Source organism: Alexandromys fortis, unplaced genomic scaffold, assembly GCF_014885135.2.
Source record: "Alexandromys fortis isolate MF-2015 unplaced genomic scaffold, M_Fortis_MF-2015_v1.1 scaffold_214, whole genome shotgun sequence".
NCBI classification, from domain to species: domain Eukaryota; kingdom Metazoa; phylum Chordata; class Mammalia; order Rodentia; family Cricetidae; genus Alexandromys; species Alexandromys fortis.
In genome coordinates this window covers 208,918-233,419 of record NW_026068100.1, presented here as the reverse complement: position 1 = coordinate 233,419, position 24,502 = coordinate 208,918, and the positions used below count along the sequence as shown (strand labels likewise).

The 24,502-nt window shown below is 39.7% G+C and overlaps 1 pseudogene; it reads left to right on the top strand.

The window, feature by feature from the left end:
* Window positions 1-9,372: 9,372 nt before the first annotated feature.
* Window positions 9,373-10,641, top strand: LOC126489524 (protein arginine N-methyltransferase 1-like; annotated as a pseudogene).
* The last annotated feature ends 13,861 nt before the right edge of the window (window positions 10,642-24,502 follow it).

Below are 24,502 nucleotides of genomic sequence, written 5' to 3'. Positions count from 1 at the left end.
ATCATTATCATCATTATTCCCACTGCTGGTAAATTATGCTTTCCATGAGATAGCAGAAGGGACTGCGCTGTGATTCAGTTAAGCCTTGCTTAGCTTTCGGTCCCCATGCCTAGAAAGCAGGCCTCACTTGCAGTAAGTTATACATCCCTAAGCAGCCTGTCCGAGTTGCTTCTGTTACTCTTTGGAAACAATTAAAATCTATGAGGGTTTGAGTTTTTCTTCTGCTTCTGCCATTGATCCTCACAGATGAATCCACACAGTTCACACATCACTTCTTGGTCGGGTGATTTTTCTGCAATCCCAGAACTCCGCAGGCTGAGGCAGGAGAATTGTGAGTTTGGCGTAAGTCTGGCCTGTGCAATAAGGACCTGAGTCAATCCAAACCAGAAACCAAACCAAACACATCTCAAAAAACAAAACAGAACAAAACAAAAGCTTCAACTAAAATAAGAAATGAATGCAGAATGTCAGGTCCATCAAAGGCCTGCAAGGTCTCTTTGTTCCACCCACGCTAGAGCTGATGGAGAAAAAGCTGGTCTCACGCAACTCCCCCTCCAGTCTGTAACCTGCCACCTGGAACTTCTGCGGAAAACCTTGAAACACACAGCATTTGACAAGGGTAGAAACTATACGCTAACATATATTCCCATACGGAAGAAATTGAATATGGATTTCCCAATGTCTAAAAATATTCAAGAAAATAAACATCTTTTCCCACGCCTGGTGTTGCAGTTCATCCAGGTTTGGAGGAAAGAAAGATTTACGGTGAACCATCATTAGGTAACTAACTTCACCCGACACGACACGATCACCCATGCTTTCGAATCTGGATGATAAAGTTCCAAAAATGAAACTTTAGGCTGAGGCAGGCAGATGTTTCTTTCCCCCATTTGTGGGGGGATAGGGGAGACAGAAAGAAAAAAAAGGTAAATGATTATAGGTAATTTTAATTTTTAAAAATTAAAATGTCATTTATAAACAAAAATGCCAATCTAGAATCTCCCTTCTTCCATATAACGAAGGCTTTTTAAAAAATTTCATTCACTGTCAAAGGAGCATAGATCAGCAATACCTACATATAACTGTCAAATTGATGTAGGTACAAAAAGACATTTCTCTTCAATTTGTTGAGGATTATTTCTGGAGTGGGGAGCAGGGTCTGGTTATGTATCCCTGCTGGAACTTCTGGATGATCATCCTGCCTCTATCACCGGAATTAGGATTGTAGGTATGGACCACTACACCATATGTTGGTGGCAGGTGTTAGGATTATAGGTGTGTGATATTGTAACTGTAATTCTTGCTTGATGCCTGTTTTGTTATATACAGTTTTACTATGTTAAAGTTAAAACCTTCCTTTTCATTTAGGCAAAAAAGAGGAGATGATGTGGAATTCCCCTCTCTATGCTATGAATATGTTTTATTACCATTGGGTAATAAAGAAGCTGCTTTGACTTATGGCAGGGCAGAATATAACAAGGTGGGAAATTCAGGCAGAGACAGAGTAGGAAAGAAGGCAGAGTCAGGAGATGCCATGGAGCTGACAAAGGAGAAGGATAAAGGAATATTACCAGTAGTCCACTGCGTAATGGCGATACATAGATTAACAGAAATGGGCTGATTTGAGATATAAGAGTTAGCTATGAATATGCCTGAACTGGTCAAACAGTTTTGTAATTAATATAGTTTCTGTGTGATTATTCAGGTCTGGGCAGCCGAGAAATGAACACACAGTCTCTGTTTACAGGTGTGAACCACTGCTTCAGACTCACGTATATGAGACAAGTGTTAGGATACAGGTGTGAACTACTGCTCCAGACTTGTGTATATGAGACAAGTGTTAGGATACAGGTGTGAACCACTGCTCCGGACTTGTGTGTATGAGACAAGTGTTACGATTACAGGTGTGGCACACATTCATCATGCGTGTGTGTATGTAGGATGGTGGATGCCTTCCTATACTGCTCCACCATTTTGTTTGGTTTTGAGACAAGGTGTGTTACTGAACCTGAGACTGTTTCCACTAAGCTGGATGTCTGAGAATCCCAGGATCTGCCTGTTTCTGCCCTCCAACAGCAGGGCTACAGGAATGTGCAATCATGCCTAGTTTATAACTGATTACTGAGGTCTCAGAATCAGATTGCACTGCAAGCCGTCTTCCACTGTGTTATCTGCCCAGCCCTCACGCCGAGGTTTAATTGAAGTGATGGAAGTCCAGACTTCATGCTTGCACAGTGAGCACACCAGCTACTCTCTTCTTCTAAAAAATCATCAGTTGTCTCCCTTACTCAAGGTATGCGTGAAAGTAAGTAGACTTTCAATAACTACAAGTATGACGGGAAAAGCACAAGGCCTTACATGGCTGATGCTTTTGATAAAACAGAAATTGAGGTTCTTGGGAAGAAGTTTTCTCAGCTGGAATTATTTTGAGCATGGAAATATAACATTTCTAAAAAGGACCATCATTTTACAGAAATAGTTTTCCCGGTGTTTTACACTCACTTTAACCATCTTTGGGAAGATACAAATAAGATATTTTCGTATATAGTAACTGTGATTGTTTCTAAAAACAAACCCACACTTCAGGTTTAAAAACTCCCCCGTGAGGTGTGCAGGAAGTTCCTTATCTGTGGCATTAGTGCATTCTGAATTACTGCAGAGGAGCGCCACAGAGCCCTAACCCAGCATAAAAACAGTTTTTCTGCTTCCTTCCCAACACTTCCCAGAAGAGGGTCCTTAACTAATGCAAAAAAAAAAAAAAAAAAAAAAAAAAAAAAAAAAAAAANAAAAAAAAAAACCTAAAACAAAAACAAATAAAACAAGCCAAACCAAAGCAAAACAAAAAAACTCTCCTGCATAGCTATGGCTATGGGAGGATATCACAGTTGGGTTTGTTTTAGGGTGGCTGCTCTTTCAGGCTGTAGCTAGTTTTATGGGTGCAGCCTGGCCAAGAAGAGAGACTGGGATCATCAAGTGGTAAAGCCTCTGTCTGGAGCTGGGGAGCTGAGGAACAGCAAGAGGGGGAGGAAAGGCCAGAGCCTATTTAGACTGGGCAATGATGAAAGCAGACAGGAGTCAGCAGGAATCGAGGGTATGTGAGGAAATAGCTGATTTTCCTGCTCAAGGTTGGGAGAGGATGTGATACAAAGCAGTACCTGGAGTAACCGACCTTGTAAACACCCAACACAGGCATAGCACCAATAAAGTTTTGTCAAAAGGACTCAAGAACTGAAGCCAGATGAATGACACACACAGTAATCACCAGGATTCCAAGCAGGAGTTCTGAGATGTCTTCTGTGAAGTCAGAACTGTAAAAGGTTGCCTGGGAGTCATGAGCCACATCATTGTAGTGTCAGGGTCCTAATGGGGGCAAAAAATAATAAACGATCTCCATTCTCAGTATCTTTTTTTTTTTTTTTTTTTTTTTTTTTTAGTTAGCAATCTAGCTTGGCATTCATGAGTAAAAGGCACCCTCTTGGATTTGACTGGCAAATGTGATGAATCTGAAGATAAATCAGTACATCGCAGCCCACATGTAGGTCTAGAAGAGACTCAAAAAAGATTCAGAGCAGTAGACAAGAACAATGAGAAGAGTTAAGGCTGTATAAGAGAAAGAGAGCAATGCAAAGGGGTAGAGTGGAGGGGAAAAAGGGTTTTCACTCTGCTAAGTTGAGCTGGGTCCTAGAGCATGGCACACATGAAGGGAAGGGCGAGGGGAATATTTATTTAGTTGCTTTATTCTTAAGTATGGCATTAGAAGTTTATAACAAGCACACGGTTGCATGCTGGGGCTCTATCATTTAGTTAGCGGTGAGAGGAACTTTCTAGGAAAGACAGGTCCTCTTCCTCTCGCCAGGAGTGGTGGCACATGCCTTTAATCCCAACACTAGAAAGGCAGAGGCAGGTGGATCACTGTGAGTTCTAGGGCAACCTCGTCTACAAAGCAATTCCAGGACAGTCAGAGCTACACAGAGAAACCCTGCCTCACAAAACAAAACAACAACAAAAAAGACATGTTGGATTCTCAAACAGTTCCATACAATTGAAAGAGAGGAGATTCTTCCATTCTACTAGGCCAGCATTGTTCTGCTACCAAAATCTGACAAAGACAAACAATAAAACATTGGATTAATATTCATGATGAACATAATTGTAAAAAAACCCTCAAATACTTGCAAATTGAATTTAATAATACATTAGACATTCTCATACACTATGAGCATGATATCCATTCACTGAAGAGATGGAGAATTCAAAATGTAAAAGTCAGTAAACATACAGGGAGTTAAAGACAAAATCACATAATAAAGAAACAGATTTTTAAAAAATTCTTCAACATCTATTTATGATAAAGGCCACAACAGGACTAGGTATAAAAAAATTGTACACCAATATAATAAAGACTATCAATGAGAAGCTCTCAGAGAACACACTGAGTCAGGGAAAAACCTGAGAAGGCATCAAAGCTGACACGTATGTGCTTACTCTTGTTCAGTATAGTAATAGAAACTTAAGACAAAGAAGTTAAAAACGAAATAAAAGGCACACAAACACGAAAGGAAAATTATCATTAATCACATATGCTATGACTATATACAGAAAAAACATATAGTCTGCCAAAAAGCTATTAAACCAATTCAGTAAACTAACAGGACATAAAATCAATACACACAATTCAACAGCTTCTTTATACCAATAATTTATTCACTAAGAAAGAAATCATGGCAACCCCATGCATAATAGTCACAACCCATACCTAATACATAATAAGATATTATATAGGGAAATGAAAAATATTGACAAAGAAAATTACAGAGCACAATAAATAAATAAAAAACATGCATGTTAATGGACTGAAAGAATTAATAAGTGCCCTTGCTGCCAAAGGCAATCGGCAGTCAATGACGGTCTCCATCAAACACCAGTGATGTTCTTTGAGGCACTAAAATCCCTAAAATTCTTAAAGTTCTTATTGAATTACAAAGAACCCCAAATTACCAAAGCAACTGAACAAAAACACAAGTCTGGAACCATCACAAAGCTTGATTTCAAAACACACTACTGAGCTGTGCTAACTAACACAGCATAACATTGGCATAAAACCAGACATGGAGACCAACAGAGCAAACCAGAGGATCCAGAAATAGAAGGACATATTTTTAACCAACTGATCTTCACTAAAAATGTCAGAACCTTATTTGCAAGTGTTAGCTTCTTCAATAAATGATGTTGGGGAGTCTGTGTATGCAGAAGGTTGAAGTTTGGTGATAATTCTTATCCTCTCTCCAAGAATTACATAAAAATAAACTCAAAAGTGATGGAAGATGTAAGACCTGAGACACTGAAGCTGTTAGAGGAAAATATGGTGAAATACTTTATAATATTGGCATAGAAAACTGATTCCTACATGAGGTTTTTTGTCTCTGTTTCTGTCTGTCTGTCTGTCTGTCTGTCTGTCTCTCACACACACGTGCATGTGCAAGTCCTTAAATATTCTTTCTGAACACAAGAGAGGTCCTTAAAGAGGAAATAAATCCTTTTTAAAATCTGTGGAAACACAAACAATGGAAGGAAAAGGATAAAAGAATATGATGAATGAATTTCAAGAAATAGAATCAATTTTTAAAAACTCAAAATGGGGGAAAAACTATAAAATAAAAGTTTAGGAACTCGACCAGGAGCGCCAGAGGCAAATCTTACCAACAGAATATGAGAGATGGAAGAAAGAATCTCGAACATTGACGACATGGTAGAAAAATTGGATACGTTGGTCAGCGAAAATGTTAAATCTAAAAAAAAAAAAATTCTGGCACATAATATCCAGGAAACGCAATGCTCAATTAAAAGGCCAAATATAAGAGCAATAGGAATGAAGGAGAGAGAAGAAACCTTGGTCAAAACTATAAAAATATTTTCAATAAAATCATAGAAGAAAATTTTCCTAACCTAAAGAAGGAGATGCCTATCAAGATCCAAGAAACATACAGAGCACCAAATAGATTGGCACATAATAATCCAAACATGAAACATACAGAACGAAGAATACATAATAATATGCTGCCAGAGGAGAAGATCAAATAGCCAGGATGGCCTGGACACATGTGCTGTAGATGCTAACAGACCACAGATACCAGTTCAAACTACTGTACCCAGGAAAACTTTCAATTACCATAGATGGAGGAAATAAGATATTCCATGACAAAACCAAACTAAGCAATATCTTTCTCCAAGCCCAGCCCTACAGAAGGGGCTAGAAGGCAAACTAGAACTTAAAGGTTAACTATACCTTCCAAAAGACAGCAAATAATCAAAAGAGGGAGACACATACATACCACTACCACATTAGTAAAAAAGTAATTTGGAATAAAAAATAATAAAAAAACATGGCTCATTTATAGCTTTGAATACCAGTGGTCTCAAGTTCCAAACAAAAAGGCACAGATAACAGAGTGGATGCAAAACCAGAATCCATCCTGTTGCCTTCAGGAAACACACCTTAACATCAAGGATAGATACCACCTCAGGCTAAAAGGATGGGAAAAGTTATTCCCAGGAAATAGACCAAAGAACCAAACTTGTGTAGTCATTTTAAGATCTGACAAAACAGACTTCCAACCAAAACCATTTGGAAGGGATAGGGAAGGACACTACATACTCATCAAGTAAAAAAATCCGCAAAGACAACATTGCAATGCTTAACATCTGTACACCCAATATCAGGGCAATCAAGTTTGTGAAAAATTATATGATTACATAAATCTCCTCCTGTAGGAGGAGCTTTATGCTGAGGTAGGAGACTTCACTATGCCCCTCTTGCCAACAGACAGGTTATCTAGACAAAAGCTAAAGAGAGATGTAGGAGGTAACTGAAGCTATAAATCAAATAAACTTAACTGGTATTTACAGAACAGTTCACCCAAATACAAAATAAGATAACTTCTTTTTTTTTTAGAATTATCTCAATGTTTATGATTATTGATACATAACATTAAAACTGATAAAACATCACTCAGAATAAATATATTTTATAAGATATGTGATGTCTCCTTTCTTGTTATGTAAAATATTGGCACAGCCAAGTATTAAATTAATGGTAAACTTTACATGTAAGTCAACATAGTCAATAGCCTTTACCCCAAACTTCAAAATCTGAAGCTGTAGCCTTACTTTCCCAAAAATTTTGAAAGAAAATTGTGCTTCAATTTGACCTGAACTTACTTACCTTTTCATTTAGTTCAAATAATTTGGTATTTTTGTGTGGTAATAAGTCATTTATTTGCATCCAGCTCACAATGATGAATCTCAAATAGAGGCCTGTTCATAAAAGATGCTGTTCTGAGAGAGGATGAAGCCCCATGTCTACTGCGCAACTTAGAATGCTTTTCTTTCCAGTCCTCATAGAAATGCAGATCTGTGCACACCACCTTGTACTTAATGAATTAAAATCTTGTCTATATCATCTGGGTTATTTCCTGAACTTCTCAGCAGAATGTCAGATGAATTTGGAACCAGAAAGACACAAAATGAATGGAATGCACTCATGTATCAAAAAAGAAGTGGAAATCAAAAATGATTATTCCATTGTTTCACTTTAAAATAAGATAACTTCTTTCTAGCACTTCAAGGAACTTTCTCCAAAATTGACCACATACTCAGACACAAAGCAAGTCTCAACAGATACAAGAAAATTGAAATAACTCCCTGAATCTTGTCAGACTATCAAGGATTAAAGCTGTATACAAACAGCAACAGAAGCAACAGAAAACCTACAATCACCTAGAAACTGAACAACTCAATATTGAATGAAAAATGGGTAAAGAAAGAAATCGAAGACTATAGAATTGAATGAAAATGGAAATACAACATATACAATCTCATGGGACACAGTGAAGGGAGTTCTTAGAGGCAAGTTTATAGTACCAAGCGCTACATAAAAAATTTTTTTTAGGAGATCTTAATCTAGTACTTTAACAGCATACCTAGACTATCTTGAACAAAAAGAAGAAATCACACCTCAAAGAGCAGAAGGCAAGAAAAAAACTCACTGTTGAAATCAATACAATAGAAACCACAACAAATACAAAGAAATCAATAAAACATAGAGTTGGTTCTCTGAGAAAATCAATTAGATTAACAAACCCTTACTGAAATTAACTAAAAGAGAGATTATTCAAATTAACAAAATCAGAAATGAAAAAGGGGACATAACAACAGACACCAAGGAAATCCAAAGAATCATAAGGCCATATTTTAAAAACCTGTTCTATCAAATTGGAAAATCTAAAATAAATGTATATAATTTTCTCCATAGATATTACTTGCCAAAGCTATATCAATGTTAGATAAGCAATTTAAACAGGCCTATAACAACCAGTGACATAAGAGTCATTAAACGTCCCCCCCCCCAAAAAAAAAATCTAGGGCCAGATGGTTTTAGTACAGAATTCTACCAGATGTTCAAAGAAGAATTAATGTCAATACACCACAAATTATTCCCCAAAACAGAAATAGAGGGAACACTGCCCAATTAATTTTATAGGGCTACAGTTACCCTGATACCCAAACCACATGAAGTCCCAACAAAGAACAAGAATTGCAGAGCAGTTTCCCTTATGATCCTAGATGCAAAATTACCGAATAAAATCCTTGTAAAGTGAGTCTAAGCACACATCAAAAAGATCATTCACTGTGATCAAGTAAGCTTCATCCCGGACATACAGAGATGGTTCAACATATGTAAATTGATAAATATAATCTACCATAAAAACAAACTAAAAAACAAAAACCACACAATCACTTTATTAGGTGCAGAAGGGGTTCTTGTCAAAATCCAACATCCCTTCATGATAAAAAGTTCTGGAGAGATTAGGAATATAAGAGACATACCTCAATATAATAAAGGCAGTATACATCCAACATCTCTTTAAATTTAGAGAAACTCAAAGCAATCCCATTAAAATCAGAAACAAGAAAAGGTTGCCCACTGTCTCCATACTACTCAATACTGTACTTGAAGTCTTAGCTAGAGAAATAACAGAACTGAAGAGGACCAAGGGGATACAAATTGTAAAGGAAGAAGTCAAAGTCTCTTATTTTCAGTCGATATGTTAGTATATATAAGTGATCCGGAAAGATCCACCAGGAAACGCCTACAGTTGATAAACCTTTTAAGTAGCTGGATACAAAATTAACTCACAAAAATCTGTATCCCTTCTTTATATAAATGACAAATGGACCTTTCACAATAACCTCAAACAACATAAAATATCTTGGGGGTAACTCTAAGCAAGTGAACGACTTGTATGATGAAACTTTGAGAAAGAAAGAAAACTGAAAAGATATTAGAAGATAGAAAGAGAGACTTGGGTGAAGATGGCGGCAGCCGGGGCGGTGAACTGCATCATGGAGGTTTCCTGTGGTCAACCAGAAAGCAGTGAGAAGCCCAATGCTGAGAACATGACAACCAAAGACTACTCACTTTGACTCCTATGCCCGCTTTGGCATCCATGAGGAGATACTGAAGGATGAGCATCCTTATATACCACAACTCCATCTTTCACAATCGGCACCTCTTCACAGACACGGTAGTGCCGGACATGGGCTCAGGCACTGACCGGAATCCCCTACACGTTTGCGGCCAAGACAGGAGCCCACAAGGTCATTGGGATCGAATGTTCAAGCATCTCTGATTATGCTGTGAAGATTGTCAAAGCCAACAAGTGAGAAGGTGGAGCTGCCTGTGGATAAAGTGGACATCATCATCGGCGAGTGGATGGGCTACTGTCTCTCTTATTTATTTGTTTGTTTGTTTGTTTATTTATTTATTTATTAAAGATTTCTGTCTCCTCTCCGCCACCGCCTCCCATTTCCCTCCCCCTCCCCCAATCAACTCCCTCTCCCTCATTAGCCCGAAGAGCAAGCAGTCAGGGTTCCCTGCCCTGTGGGGAGTCTAAGGACCTCCCACCTCCTTCCAGGTCTAGTAAGGTGAGCATCCAAACAGCCTAGGCTCCCTAGGAGTCCATGCTCAACACCGTGCTGCATGCCTATGACAAGTGGTTGGCACCCGATGGCCTCATCTTCCCATACCGGGCCCCTCTTTATGTGAGGCCCGACAGTACAAAGACTACAAGATCCCCTGCTGGGAGAATATATGGTTTCGATATGTTCTGCGTCAAAGATGTGGCCATCAAGGAGCCCTTGGTGAACGTGGTGGACCCAAAGCAGCTGATCACTAATGTCTACCTCATAAAGGAGGTGGACATTCATACAATCAAGGTAGAGGACCTGACTTTCACCTCCCCTTCTGCCTACGAGTGAAGCGGAATGACTACCTGCATGCATTGGTGGCCTACTTCAACATCGAGTTCACCGATGCCACAAGAGGACGGGCTATTCTACCAGTCATGAGTCCCCATATACACACTGGAAGCAGACTGTGTTTTACATGGAGGACTACCTAACAGGAAAGACTGGCAAGGAGATTTTTGGCACCTTTGGCATGAAGCCCAAGGCCAAAAACAATTGCGACTTGGACGTCACTATTGACCTGGACAGCTATGTGAGCTCTCTTCTTCCACTGACTACAGAATGCACTGGGGTGGTGCCAGGCTGGCTCTCCGCAGAAGGGGGCTCAGGGGCTGAGCTTGGGGGATGGAAGAGTACATCGTGACTGTATTTTGCATAACTTAAGTTTTTATATGGTTGTGTTTATGCCAATAAGTCCTCAGTTTACAAAAAAGTAGAAGATGGAAAGAACTTTCATACTATGAGCTACAAGGATTAATATAACAAAAACGGCCATCCTACTATGAGCAACCTACAAACTCAATGCAGCGCAAATCAAAAATCCAAAACAATTCTTCACAGAGCTTGAAAGGACAACTCTCAGCTTCATATGGAAGCACGAAAACCCAGAACAGCTAGAACTGCTGGAAGCATCACTATCCCCGATTTCAACCTGTATTACAGAGCTATGGTAATAAAAACAGAATGCTATTGGCACATAATGACACATTGATCGATGACACTGAATTGGAGACATAGACACAAATCTGCTGTGGAACATTAGTTTAAGGTGTGTTACATTCATTTCTACTGCGGGTTATTTTTAGTGATGTATATATGTCACATTCTTTCATGTTGCATTTGTTTAACTCTGTGAAGCTGTGTGCCTGTGCCTGTCTAAGACACCTGATTGGTCTAATAAAGAGCTGAGTGACCAATGTCTATTCAGGAGCGAGAGATAGGTAGGGCTGCCAGCAGAGAATAAATAGGAGAAAAAGAGAGAAGAGGGAGGAACAAGAAAAGGAGGAGAGGAAGACACCAGTGGCCAGCCATCCTACTGCACAGCCAGCCACAGAGTAAGAAGGGAAGACCTATAGAATAAATAAAGGGTAAAAAGCCCAGAGGCAAAGTGCAGTTAAAGAGACTCGATATAATTTAAGTTAGAGAAGCTGGCAAGAAAGAAGCCAAGGTAAGACTAGGCATTCATAAGTAAGAAGCCTCTATGTATTTATTTGGGAGCTGGGGGTGGGCCCCTAAAGATGCAAAAAATGACATGTATGAACATCTGATTTTTTATAAGGAAGCCAGAAATACACACAGGAAAAAAGATAGTACTTCAGCAAATGATTCTGGTCAAACTGGATGCTGCATGTAAAAGAATTCAAATAGATGCTTATCGCCCTCCACAAAACTCGAGTCCAGATGGATCCAAGACCCAACATAGAACCAGGCACACTGAACCCGATAGAAGAAATAGTGGGAGATAGCCTTTAACTTATTAGAACAGAAATAGACTTTCTGAACAGAATAACTTTAGCTCAACAAGTAAGAACAACAATAAAAGGGACCACATAAAACTGAGAGCTCCTCATGGCAGATGATGTCATCATATTATCATACATGTAAGGCTGGAAAAGATTTTACCAACTACACTTTGGATAGAGGGCTAATATCCATCATACTTAAGGAACTCTGAAAACTAAAAATCAAGAAAACAAATAATTCAGTTAACAATGGGATGCAGATCTAAACAGAGAATTCTCAAAAGAAGAAATTAAATGGCCAAGAAATACTTAAAAGAATTTTCAACATCATTAGTCATTAGGGAAATGCAAAGCAAAACTACTTTGAGATATATATTCTTTTAAATCAGTCAGAATGGCTAAGATCAATAAAACAGTTGATAGCTCAGGCTGGTGAGCGTGTGCAGTAAGGAGACAATTTATTCACTGCTGATGGAAGTGCAAGCTTGTACAGCAACCATGGAAATCCGTGGGGCTGTTCCTCAGGAAGATGGGAATTGATCTACCCCAGGATCCAGTATAACCACTCTTGGGCAGACACCCAAAGCAGGCTTCAGCCTACCACAGAGATTCTTACACAGCCACGTTCACTGTTGTTCTAGTCACAATAGCCACAAACTAGATGTCCCTCTACAATAGAACACATGAAAAAATGTTGTTTACATAATAGAGTATTACTCAGCCATTGAGAAAAGTGAAGTTTGTTGGTAAACAGATGGAACTTAAAAAATCATCTTGAGTGAGGTATGCCAAACCCAGAAAGACAAATTGTAGGTAATTGTTTATATATGAATACTGACTCTTAAGTCAATGATAACAAAGCTACAATCTGTAGAACCATAGAGGCTAGGTATAGAGTATGGGACTATGGGAGGTAGTAGATCTCATTAGAAAAGGGAAATAGAACAGTTATGGATGGATTGGGGCCAGAAAGGGATGATCAAATAGTAAGGATTAGGGGAGTTGGGGACAAGGGAAGGAATATGGTGAGAGACAGCTAAAGTTAAGTGACAATTGAAGAATAGAATGGAAATCTAATACAGGAGAAGCTTCCTAAATTAGACAGATATATGAGGGGGATATAAATGAAATTGCAAAATGAGAGACAGAGTCCCTACTGGCCACCCTTTGTCCTCAAGTGAAGCTTCCAAGCCTGGGGTTGGATTGCATCTAATTGAATTTTTAGCTAAAGTAGTTCCCTCAGGCTTCCCAAACAACCTAGGCTGTTGCCAAGACTATAGTCACTCTCCACAGACTGGAAGCCTCTGGGATATTCTGCTGTACTTACAGATCAGTGCTTTCCTCAGTCACCATCAGGCAAGCTTCCCCCTGCAATAAGAGAACAAATATAAAGATCCACAGCAAGACTTCCACGTGCAGAGAGTGACAACTTAGGAACACTCATCCCTAAATGGAAAGTCTCCATCGAATCACTCCCCTCAGGGCTCAGGGAACCCCCAGGAAGAGGATGCTGAAAGAGTCTAAGAGCCAGAGGGCATGGACGACACCAAGAAAGTCAGACCAGACTCTGTGCTTAAGAGCCCTTGCTGCTCTTTCAGAGGACCTGGGCTCAGTTCCCAGCACCCATATGACAGCTCAGAACCATCTGTAACTCCAATTCCCAGGGATCTGACACCTTCACAGCAATACACAAAAAAGAAAATTAAAATAAATTATTAAAAAATAAAATAAGACCTTCTAAATCAACTTGAGCAGAGCTCATAGACCACACAGAGACTGAAGCAGCTGCACAGGGTGTGCACGGGTCTGCACCAGGTCCTCAGCAGATACATTCGAGTTTCCAGTTTAGTGTATTTATGGGGTTCCTGAGTGTCCAAACGAGTGGGTCTCTGATTTTTGTGTCTTGGATTATTTTTCTTTGCTTTGTGTGCTTTGTTTTTGTTGTGTTATATTTTATCTTGTTTATTATTTTTCCCTCAGAAACCTGATTGTTCTCTTTCTAATGAGAGACAGAAACGGAGTGAATTTGGGTAGGAGGGGATGGGGGGAGAAACCGGGAGGAGTAGAGAAAGGGGAAATCAGGATGTATTGTGTGAGAAAATACAATCTGTTTTTAATAAAAGGAAAAAATTTAAAAGCTTATATACTTAGAAAATATATCAACTTAGAAAATAGTCAACAGAGCGAAGAGAAAAAAATCTTTTGAATCTTTTGAATGGGAGAAAATCTTCATTAGAATTGCTAGATTCTAGGTGGATAATATCCTGAGTATAGAAAGACCTCACTATAATAATGGTTACATTCTATAAACTTATAGTCAACATTCTGTTGAACTGAGGAAACCCAAACAATGTCAGAAGCAAGATGGGCATTGTATTCCTGTTGTCCCACTGGGTGTAATAATAGAGAGTTGAGCCAGAAGAAAGAAACCAAGCAACCGAGCTATAAAATGATCTAAGTGGACAGTTCTCAGACGTGTAATGACTGATGCAGAGGTGAGGAGCACGTGGCATGCACAGCTAACATCAGGCGAATGCAAATGAAAGCTACAGTGGAATTTCATCTTTTCCAATTGAGAATGACTACTATATATGCATACATATATGCAGATGCAGGCAGGGGTGTGGAGCGAAAAGAGCCCCTGGGCACGGCTGGTAGGGATGTCAATCAATACAGCACCGTGGGAGGCTGTGGAATTCACTGGAGAGCTGACACTAGAACCTTCGTCCAATCCGCCTTTCCCACTTCTGCATATGGACTGAGGGATATGGCGTGCACATGCACAAGGATACCTGCATATGCATGCTCACTGCAGCACTTAGGATGTGGAGTCAGCATGCATGTCCATCAACAGATAAATGGATAAAGATGGATGATATATCCCATATGTAAACACTATTCTTATTGAACCTTGTACAGCCAGTAGAGTATTATGTAGCCCAAAAGAAAAGTAAAGTAGTATCCACTGCAGGCAAGGGATAGAACTAGAGGATATCAAATGTGAAATAAGCCAGCCAGGAGGACAAAAATCAACATTTTTTTTTCTCAGCTGTGAAGGCTAAACAAAATAAAGCGGTTTATTCAAAAGCAAAAGCGGAATGGTCAGGGTGTGGAAGGGAGGAGCGTGGCAGTAGGAAAGAGGCTGGAGGAAGGTTCACAGACACTGCCAACTCAGCTGTATGGTGTGTTGTGAAAATATCACTTTCATTCCCCCATCCACGCAATGACTATGTGTATATAAAGACAATGAAAGGCTAGCTGGAGATAAAGATGGAATCATCATAAGGTATAAAAAATGAGCACATAACACATAAAGTCATTTTGAACATCTCTACATGTCATTAACGTGGCAATTCTTCTCTCATAAGAAAATATGAATGAAAATTCTTTGCATGTCATCTGGGCCAATGGTTTTTGCACTAAAAATACACAATAATTGTTTATATGCCCATCAGTCTTGGAATGCAAACTTTCAGAAACAAGAAAATATGACAAGACTCAAAACACCTTACAAGTCCCCGGATCTATAGTGAACCTGAACCAATTCTAGTCTACAGTGATCATTTTTCTTTGATATAATTAGAACAATCCACTTTTGCATATTAAGGTTATTTCATTCTCAGCATCTCAATTCAGCCAAGGGTAGACAAGTTTCTTCAGGGTGATCATCCATTTACAATGGTGATTGAGGTCATTTAGTCTCCTCATTGATCTCCCTACAGAATAAGGTTCAAGGACCCCTGAGCATCTCTGGGGATCCTCTAGAACCTTTAAGGGTCAAATATTTTTAAACCATTGGGTCAAAATATTTTTAAAATAATTTTAAATAATTTACTTTTATTTTATGCATACCAGTGTTTTGCCTGTAGGTATGTGTGTATTGGATCCCCTGGAACAAAGCTACAGACAGTTGTGAGCTGCCATAGGGGTGCTGGAAATTGAACCCGGGTTCTCTGGAAGAGCGGCCTATATTCTTAACTACTGAGCCAACTCTCCAGTCCCGGGTCAAAAATATTTTGATAAAATACTAGGCCATTTTCTTGGTTGACACATGAACTCATGTTTGGAAAGCCATGGTGGAAGAATATTGTGATCTTATTCCATGTTGAGCCAGTGGCGTCAGAGTAGGCCAGCAGACATATTTTTTAGACCACTGTGCACTCACAAGAGAAAAAGGCCAATGTCACTTAAGAATGTCCTGGATAAAGGAGTAATAATTACTGATTTAGATAAATCTAGATTCTTGAGTGTGTCAAAATGGGAGGTCTAAGTACCCACTGCTGTGCTCTGAGGTACAGTACGGCTCTGTACAGACGCTTGAGAGCGGAGCTAGCTAGGTTTCTTTTCCTTTTCACTGAAAGTCAGTTTTACTTGAAAGAATGACTGACAAACTATGGTTATTCATACTTAGGTGTGTGGCAGACATTTGTCAAAAAATGAACAAAGTGAACTTGTCACTTCAAGGAAAACAGCTGACAGTATTTGTTGCCAACAATAAAATTTAAGCTATCAAGCAAAAATTAGAATTTTGGAAAATTCCTATCTGCCACTGTGAGCTTGACAGCTTCCCAATATTGAAGGGCTTTTCTGCTCAGACTGGGGTGATACTAATGATGGTGATGCTGTGTTGGGAAATGTGTCAACTTTGGGGAAGTCTGTGTGATCGGGAGGGCAATGCTTCCCAAATGACCAGCGTATGCTGTTAGAAAAGCAGCGATGAATAAAGGCCTCATTCAACATGCAAAATAGACCAGGTGGCTGGGGTATGTTGATACAAGGAACAGGGCAAGTTCACTGACACACTTGCAGGTTTCTTACTTCAAGGATTCTTTTAAAAACTGCCACTGACTGAGTTTGGGTGTGATATCAAAGAATAACCACAAGCATTCAAAGGGCAATAAAAGCCACATTTCTTTTTCAAACTACGTACTGTATGAGGCTAGATTTTCTTCGTATATAAAATAACAATTGAGAATCAGCTACTGAAGGACATGTGAGACTTCATTATGCTAAGCCAGACACTGAAGAGACTTGCAAAAATGAAATGCCACTTTTACTAAATTCTTTTGATTTTGAAAACGATTACTTGGCATTCAAATGTGTTATGTTAAAATATTGGAGGTTTATTGCTGTTACTTAAGGAAATGAATAAACAATCACCTTTAAAACTTCTTAAGTTTTTAATATTCTAAGTATCAGTAGATATGATCCATACAAATAAAAAGTTCTTTGGGGTTATAAAAATTTTAAGGAATCCAGATGAATACTAAAACCACCAAGTTTAAGGACTTTTATGTTGCACCATGTTTTGGGTAGAAAATTATCAGGGCTGTTGTTGGAGCTGTGCTGAAGCTTTGCCATCTGCATGCACTATCTTGTGGGAGTTTCTTTCAAGTGTTCAATACACTAGGTGTTTGGGGAAATCATAGGGAAGTAGATTTGTTTGGTTATATTTCCAGCCATTTTTCTATTATAGATTTCTATTGGGATATGAAACTACACTTTGTATGATTTCATGTTCTCTCTGGCCCCAAACCTGTTTCTCTTGTGAAGTTCTTCACGATCTTGAGAGGAATCCTGCCCCCGCTGACAGTGTAGTCTGCAGGTACCAATGAGATCAGATGGATAGCTATGAGCTTCAGGGCGTGGAATGCTGCTGCCATTTTCTTGTTGCTTTGTCTAGACTTCACTCACAGGAGTCTCAACTATGATAGTAAAATTATCTGATTCTATTAGGTTCGGGTCGTGTGTTTTGACTCCTTGATTGAATATATCTTCATTAAGGATTATGTATTCTGGGGGAAAGGACCTTTTCGTGATGTAACATTCTTCTTTATTTCTTCTGACCTTCCTGACTTTGAAGCCATCTTACTCTGAAGTTCACAAGGCTGCTCCTGCCTCCTGCAGACAATTTGTCTATGTATGGAATGCTATTCTCCATACCTTCCTGTTTACATCCGTGCAAATCTTTATGTTTAAAATTAATTTCTTATAGACAAAGTAGTTAGATCTCACTTTTAAACCATTCTAACAGTCTCTGTCTTCAATCACACTTTTAACCCAATCATACCTAAGGTGACTATCAATAAAATTGAGTCTAAATCTACTGTAATTATTACTTTTTCACTATTTTTATTTTTGTTTATGTTCTTTATTTTCTGACTCTTGTTATAATTTTTGGGCATTATTACATTTTATTTAATCAATTAATATATACTTTCTATTTATTCTCAAAGACTCGAATGGAATTTTAAAATTATTTTAGTTAATTATATTATGGTGTATGTGTGAAGTGTAGATGGTCAAAGAGGCCAGAGGCGGCAGATTCCTTGGAGCGGAAGTTACAGAGGGTTGTGGTGCCGAGGTGGTGCTGGGAGGGGAACTCGGACCCTCTGGAAGGGCAACACAGGGTCTTCACTGCTAAGTCATCTCTCCAGCCGTATATAACATACACCTTTAACTAGTATAAGCTACTTTCCAATAACACCACAGTTAAGGGTCAGCTTGGCTGCCTGTGACAAGACCAGTCCCATTTTTCTCCATCTCTTCTGACACTGATATCCTTCATTTCTTACAACAGTGCATTTTTAACATTGCAGATTGTGGTGGTTTGATAAATGTCCCCCATAGGCTCAGGAATTTGAACACTCTAGGTGGTGGGTGGGCACTGTTTAGGGAGGTGGGGCAGCCTTGCTGGAAGAAGCACCTCCCTGGGGTGGGTTTTAACAGTTCATAGTCTAGCCTTACCAAGTTCCCATCTTGCTTTGAATCTGTGTTTGCAGATATGATCTCTGTGATGCCGCTCAGGTGCCCTGCTACCACCCTGCCCTCAGCATCATGAATGTCTACTCTAAAACAATAAGCCTGAGAATCTCTTTCTTCTTTAAGTTACCGCGGCAATCTAAAAGTAGCTAAAACACTAGCTTAAACATTTTGATTTAAACCACTCACAAACACACCAGCTAACTTTCATTGCTTGCTCCATTGGCACCCCGCCTTTCTTCATCTATATATGACCTCCCAGTTACACAGACGACCTTGCTCCAGAAGAGTCTTTAAAATGCTTCTTGTGGGTTTATCCTCTGATAACCCAGTTCTTGTTTACCAGAGAAAGCACTTCACCTGTATTTTTGGAAGATAATGTTTCTGGGCTTAAAAAACGCATCGATAGCTAATTGATAGGGAAATAGCGTTGATTGCTATTTCCTTTTAAAAAGCTTGAATATTCAGTTACATTATGCTGGCTAGAGTGTGCGGCTTTGTTTGATGTTCACACCTGTGGCCACAAAGCCTCATATTCTGTCTCTACATCTCACTGAGGGTCTCTGTCAGCACTGCTTGCTCCTCAGAAGCCACCTGGGTCTACCAGTTCCTTTAGCTCCCATGTACTTCCATCCTGGGGTTTTGTTGACTGGCAGTGAGATGTGGAATAGGGAACGTTCTGGTGAGCCATATTTACTCCCATCTGCAGGCATGACTCTTTTGAGTTGTAAACTTGACAAAAGTAAGGTTTCACCTCTCATTTTGGTGAGGTGCAAAGTTTGGAGGAACCTGGGGTGGAGAAAATGGCTCTCCTTTACCTGGGACACAGCTCTCTCTCTCTCTCTCTCTCTCTCTCTCTCTCTCTCTCTCTCTCTCTCTCTCTCTCTCTCGGCCTTTCACACTAGAAAGCAGTTCCTTGCTGTGGCCAACACACTGGTCATGAGAGAAAGTGCTTAGAGTTTTACCTGGTAGTATTCTTAGAAAAAAAAAAAAAAACCTACACAATCCCCTGACGTCTAAAACTGTGGTTTCCTAATACTGGCAGACTATCTTTTTTGTTTTATTTATTAAACCTAGCAGATTGATGGAGATTCCCTGTCGGCAGTACTGAGGGTCACCTCCAGCCAGCAGCTCTCAAGGAAATGAATCCTGCCTGCAGCCCTGTGAAGTAGCTAGGAGGTTGACCTTTTCACCAGGGAAACCATCATCAGAACACAGAACTAAGTAACCAATTCGAGAGTAAACACATTTGAAAAAGCCTGAAGAAGATTCAGATAAACCATGAGAAACTGTGAAATACCAATTGTTTTAAGCTGTTTCTCAGATAATTTAGTGTGCAGCGATAGATAACTAATGAAAAGAAAAAAAATATGTTGGGAAAAATCCACCTTTAAATATTTGACCAAAATGTGAATTGATATATCGATACATATTGATGTACGAGGCACTTGAGAAGTTGTGCTAAGGCAGACATCTACTATAAAATTCTAGTTAGCTCCAGCTAGAAATGAAGGAACCCATCTGCATCTGCTTCTGTCAGTTACTGGGTCAAGGTTCTATGATGACAATTACGGTGGTCACCAATCTGATTACATGAGATGGCCAATTGAGGCACCATCTTCGCTACTGCTAGGAGTCTTAGCAGGGGCCATCCTTGTGGATTCCTGGGAGTTTCTCTGGCACCAGGTTTCTCCCTAACCCCCAAATGCTCCCCACCATCAAAATGTCTCTTTTGTTTCATCTTTATCTTAAAACTCAAAAGAACTGATTATTCAAAATTGAAGACATGGAAATAGAGAAAAAGCAAAATATGATTAATCTCAGTACCAATAAAAGACATGGTAAATAATGATAGAAGTATTTTACCTCTGACCTGAAATGACCCTATCCTATAGCAATACTGACAAATATCTTGCATATCACCATAGAACCTTCATCTGGTGATGGATGGAGATAGAGACAGAGACCCACACTGGAGCACTGGACTGAGCTCCCAAGGTCCCAATGAGAAGCAGATGGAGGGAGAACACGAGCAAGGATGTCAGGACCACGGGGGGTGCACCCACCCACTGAGACAGTGGGGCTGATCTATTGGGAGCTCACCAAAGCCAGCTGGACTGTGACTGAAACAGCATGGGATAAAACCGGACTCTCTCATCATGGCGAACAATGAGGACTGATGAGAAGCCAAGGTCAATGGCAAGGGGTTTTGATCCTACTTCATGTTCTGGCTTGATGGGAGCCTATCCAGTTTGGATGTTCACCTTCCTAGACATGGACGGAGGGGGGAGGACCGTGGACTTTCCATAGGGCAGGGAACCCTGACTGCTCTTTGGACTGGAGAGGGAGGGGGAGAGGAGCGGGGGGAGGGGGAGAGGAGTGGGGGAGGGGGAGAAGAGTGGGAGGAGGGGGAGGGAAATGGGAGGCTGGGAGGAGGCGGAAACTTTTTTTTTCCTTTTCTCAATAAAAAAAGAAAGAAAATAAAAAAAGAAATTAGCAGAATTGGAAAAAACCACGTGGTAGTGGTTTTTTAGCATCATATGCAATCATCAGTGAAGGCATAATAGTTGAACACTCGTATGTGGTTTGTTGGAGCTGAAATCTGCATGAATGTTTGTAGAACACGAGTACTGGTCATCAGTATCTTCATGAGCTCAGAGGTTCTTTGGCTAAGTCAGGAAATTTGTGAGGACAAAGACGTGGGCAGAGATGTTCAGTCACGTGTTGTGACAACAAACCCAATAAATAAAATAATGCCAAAATAGCCCTACCACTAAAAATTCTAGGAGCATGGGGATAATTGAATAATTTGTTGACTAATTTTGTAACCTCTGAGAGTAGTGATTTTTAACGTTGTCAGAAAATGCTTACAATATACAGTGTTCCGATGGAATGAATGGAAGAGGGGAAAGGAATAGATAGCTCAAACTATATATGTTAAATACATTCTTGACAAATTCATGAATTGAATGTCATATTGGTAATTTGATTTTATTAAAACAATTTAGCACTTCATTAGGAATATAAGTTTACAACTCATATATATGTAGATTAGATAGATAGATAGACAGATAGATACAAATTTAAAACACTTTTAAACATTGTAAAACTGTAGGAACCCAAAGAGTGGCACTAGTACAAAGAAGTCAGCATGTATCTAACAGATATCTATCTATCTATCTATCTATCTATCTATCTATCTATCTATCTATCTATCTATCATCTATCTATCTACCTATTATCTATCTATCTATCCATCTTCTATCTATTCATCCATCAGTCTACCTATTACCGTGTACATATGCTTCCCCACAAGCCCAGAGGCAATAGTGAAGAAATATTTTAAAGCCAAAGGCTATCATGGTCTTCTACTTGTTGTTGTGGATGTATAGGTTTGTGTGTGTGTGTGTGTGTGTGTGTGTGTGTGTGTGTGTGTGTGTGTGAGAGAGAGAGAGAGAGAGAGAGAGAGAGAGAGAGAGAGAGAGAGAGGCCGCCTGTATGTACATGGTATATGGTGTAATATACATGGTACCGATAGACCATCATGTGCCGTTGAAGGAAGAAGTAAGACTCCGGAGCTGAGGAAGCCCCTCCCTTATCTCAGACTTTATGATGTTTATGCCAGTGTCCTCCATCACACTCTCCCCACCCCAGCTCTGTGATGGAAAAGGCTGTGTGTATGGAGGGAGAGGGGTGGGAGAACAGTAAGCAGCTAAAGATATTTTAAAGCACTGTATCCTTGAGATCCGCTAGAACAGATGTTACTATTATTTATCTTATGGCATAAAAATGACTGAGGAGTGAAAGGAAAGCCAGGAGCTCCATTATGGAGAGACTTCAGTGGGAAAATCCAGCATGGTGGCTTCTTGCCCAGTTGATTTGCCGGATGTTGATAGAATTACCACCACCACCACCCACCCCGTCTCTGCTGGATGTCATAGCACCTGTTTTAATGATGTTTCCTATCCATCCACTGCCTCTCTCTATCTGCTACCTTGCTACCTTCTATTTGTTTTTTTGCTTTTACCCAAACGTGCTGGTTTACCCCTCGTTTCTATACTTCAGATCCGTCATGTTTAATCTTCCACAGTGACAATCTCTTATATTAACAAAGGCCTCTAGAAAGAAAGCATAGTCTTATGGCTGTCTTTACTAGCCTGTGCCTTTATTTCACAATTTCTTGTATAACAAGTCTCCTACATGTTTAACACAAACACTTTAGTTCCACAACCATATTTTCCCTGCAGTAAGAGCAGGATGCCCGAGTTGCTGTAAACACCTGCTGTGTTTCAGGCCGACTAAAGTTTGTTGATATCTTGCCCACAATTTTATCAATAACATAAACACTATTTTCATAAGGTCCTAGATGCCCCCATTTCACCAAATACTTGGGATAAAAATAAATAATACACATTAGTATCTTCACAAACTCAAATGCTCTTTGATCAAGAGAAGCCAACACACATGGACCAGGAATTGCACACCTGCACCAGATAGATTGCATCTGTTTTTTCACTATAGATGCTCAATGAGTCATTTAAAATAGTATCATGTACAGTTTTAATTAGTAAACTATATCTACTTTTCAATGTTAATGAGTATATGCGATAATGAACTTACTTATTCCTAGTTTTTGCCCTTTTCCCCATAAAATCCCAATGACTCAGCATCACTAAAGAGGCTACCAAGCCTTGACTTAGGAGTGCCACAAAGCCAGCCTCTAGTTCCCTTACTGTATGGGTTCTCTGCTTGTTCACCTCTCTGAAATAAATTTTTGTTATTCCCAGCTCTTGGCTTTCCTTACTCCCAAATTCTTAACAAATTTGATTGCCATGCTTACTGTGTGGCATACTGTCTCCATGGAAGGCAAATATTCACTTCACTGTGTTTTATTCTTTTTGGTTTTTACCACACTGAGGACGGGAGCCAGAGCTTTGCACGCTTTCTACCACTGACCCACATCTCCCACCACACACCCAGAAGAGTCCGTGTTTTGCTTCTCTCCTCTCCTTCTCCGTGCCCCAATCCCCTCCCTTGCCTTACCCTGCTCATCTATGCTTCCGCTGTCTTCTCAATAGCTACTCATACAATCTACATTTTGGGAAATAAATTCAGTTTTTGGAAATATTATACTTTTACACTTTTCCTTAGAACCCATTTTAAGGTATCATAAAACACATCTAAAATTCGTAAAATAAACACCTTTATAGCAAAGAGAAAAGGAAGAAGGAGGCTGGGTGGATGACTCCATGATTTAGAGCACTGGCTGCTTTTCCAGGAGATCTAGGTTCGATTCTTGTCTCTCCTTTCTGTAACTCCAGCTCTGGGAAAGCTCAATGCTCTCTTCTGGCCTCAGGCACAAGGCACACAGACACATATGTGGGCAAAATACCCCAAAACATGTAACGATAACGAAATAAACTCTTTTTTAATGGGACGGGACTCATTAAGATGGCCGAGGAACTGACTGGTGGAAGGAATGTCAAACAAGGAGAAAGAATATTGGTGTGACTGAGCAAAGATGAGTTTAGAGAGCATTAATTGGTTAGCGAGAGAGAATACGCATGTTTCGGCTTTTTAAAAAGGATATTTATCCCAAAGCCTCTGTGTTATAGAGCAGTTTAGTATGTCTTTACTTTGGCAGTAAGTATGTCCATAAAAAGTCTAGGTTTCTTAGACATGTATCTTTTTTTTCTTTTTTTTATTAGTTTTAATTTTTTTATTGAGAATAGGAAAAAAGAAGTTTCCGCCTCCTCCCAGCCTCCCATTTCCCTCCCCCTCCCTCCACTCTTCTCCCCCTCCCCCCACTCCTCTCCCCCTCCCTCTCCAATCCAAAGAGCAGTCATGGTTCCCTGCCCTGTGGAAAGTCCAAGGTCCTCCCCCCTCCGTCCATGTCTAGGAAGGTGAACATCCAAACTGGCTAGGCTCCCACCAAGCCAGAACATGAAGTAGGATCAAAACCCCTTGCCATT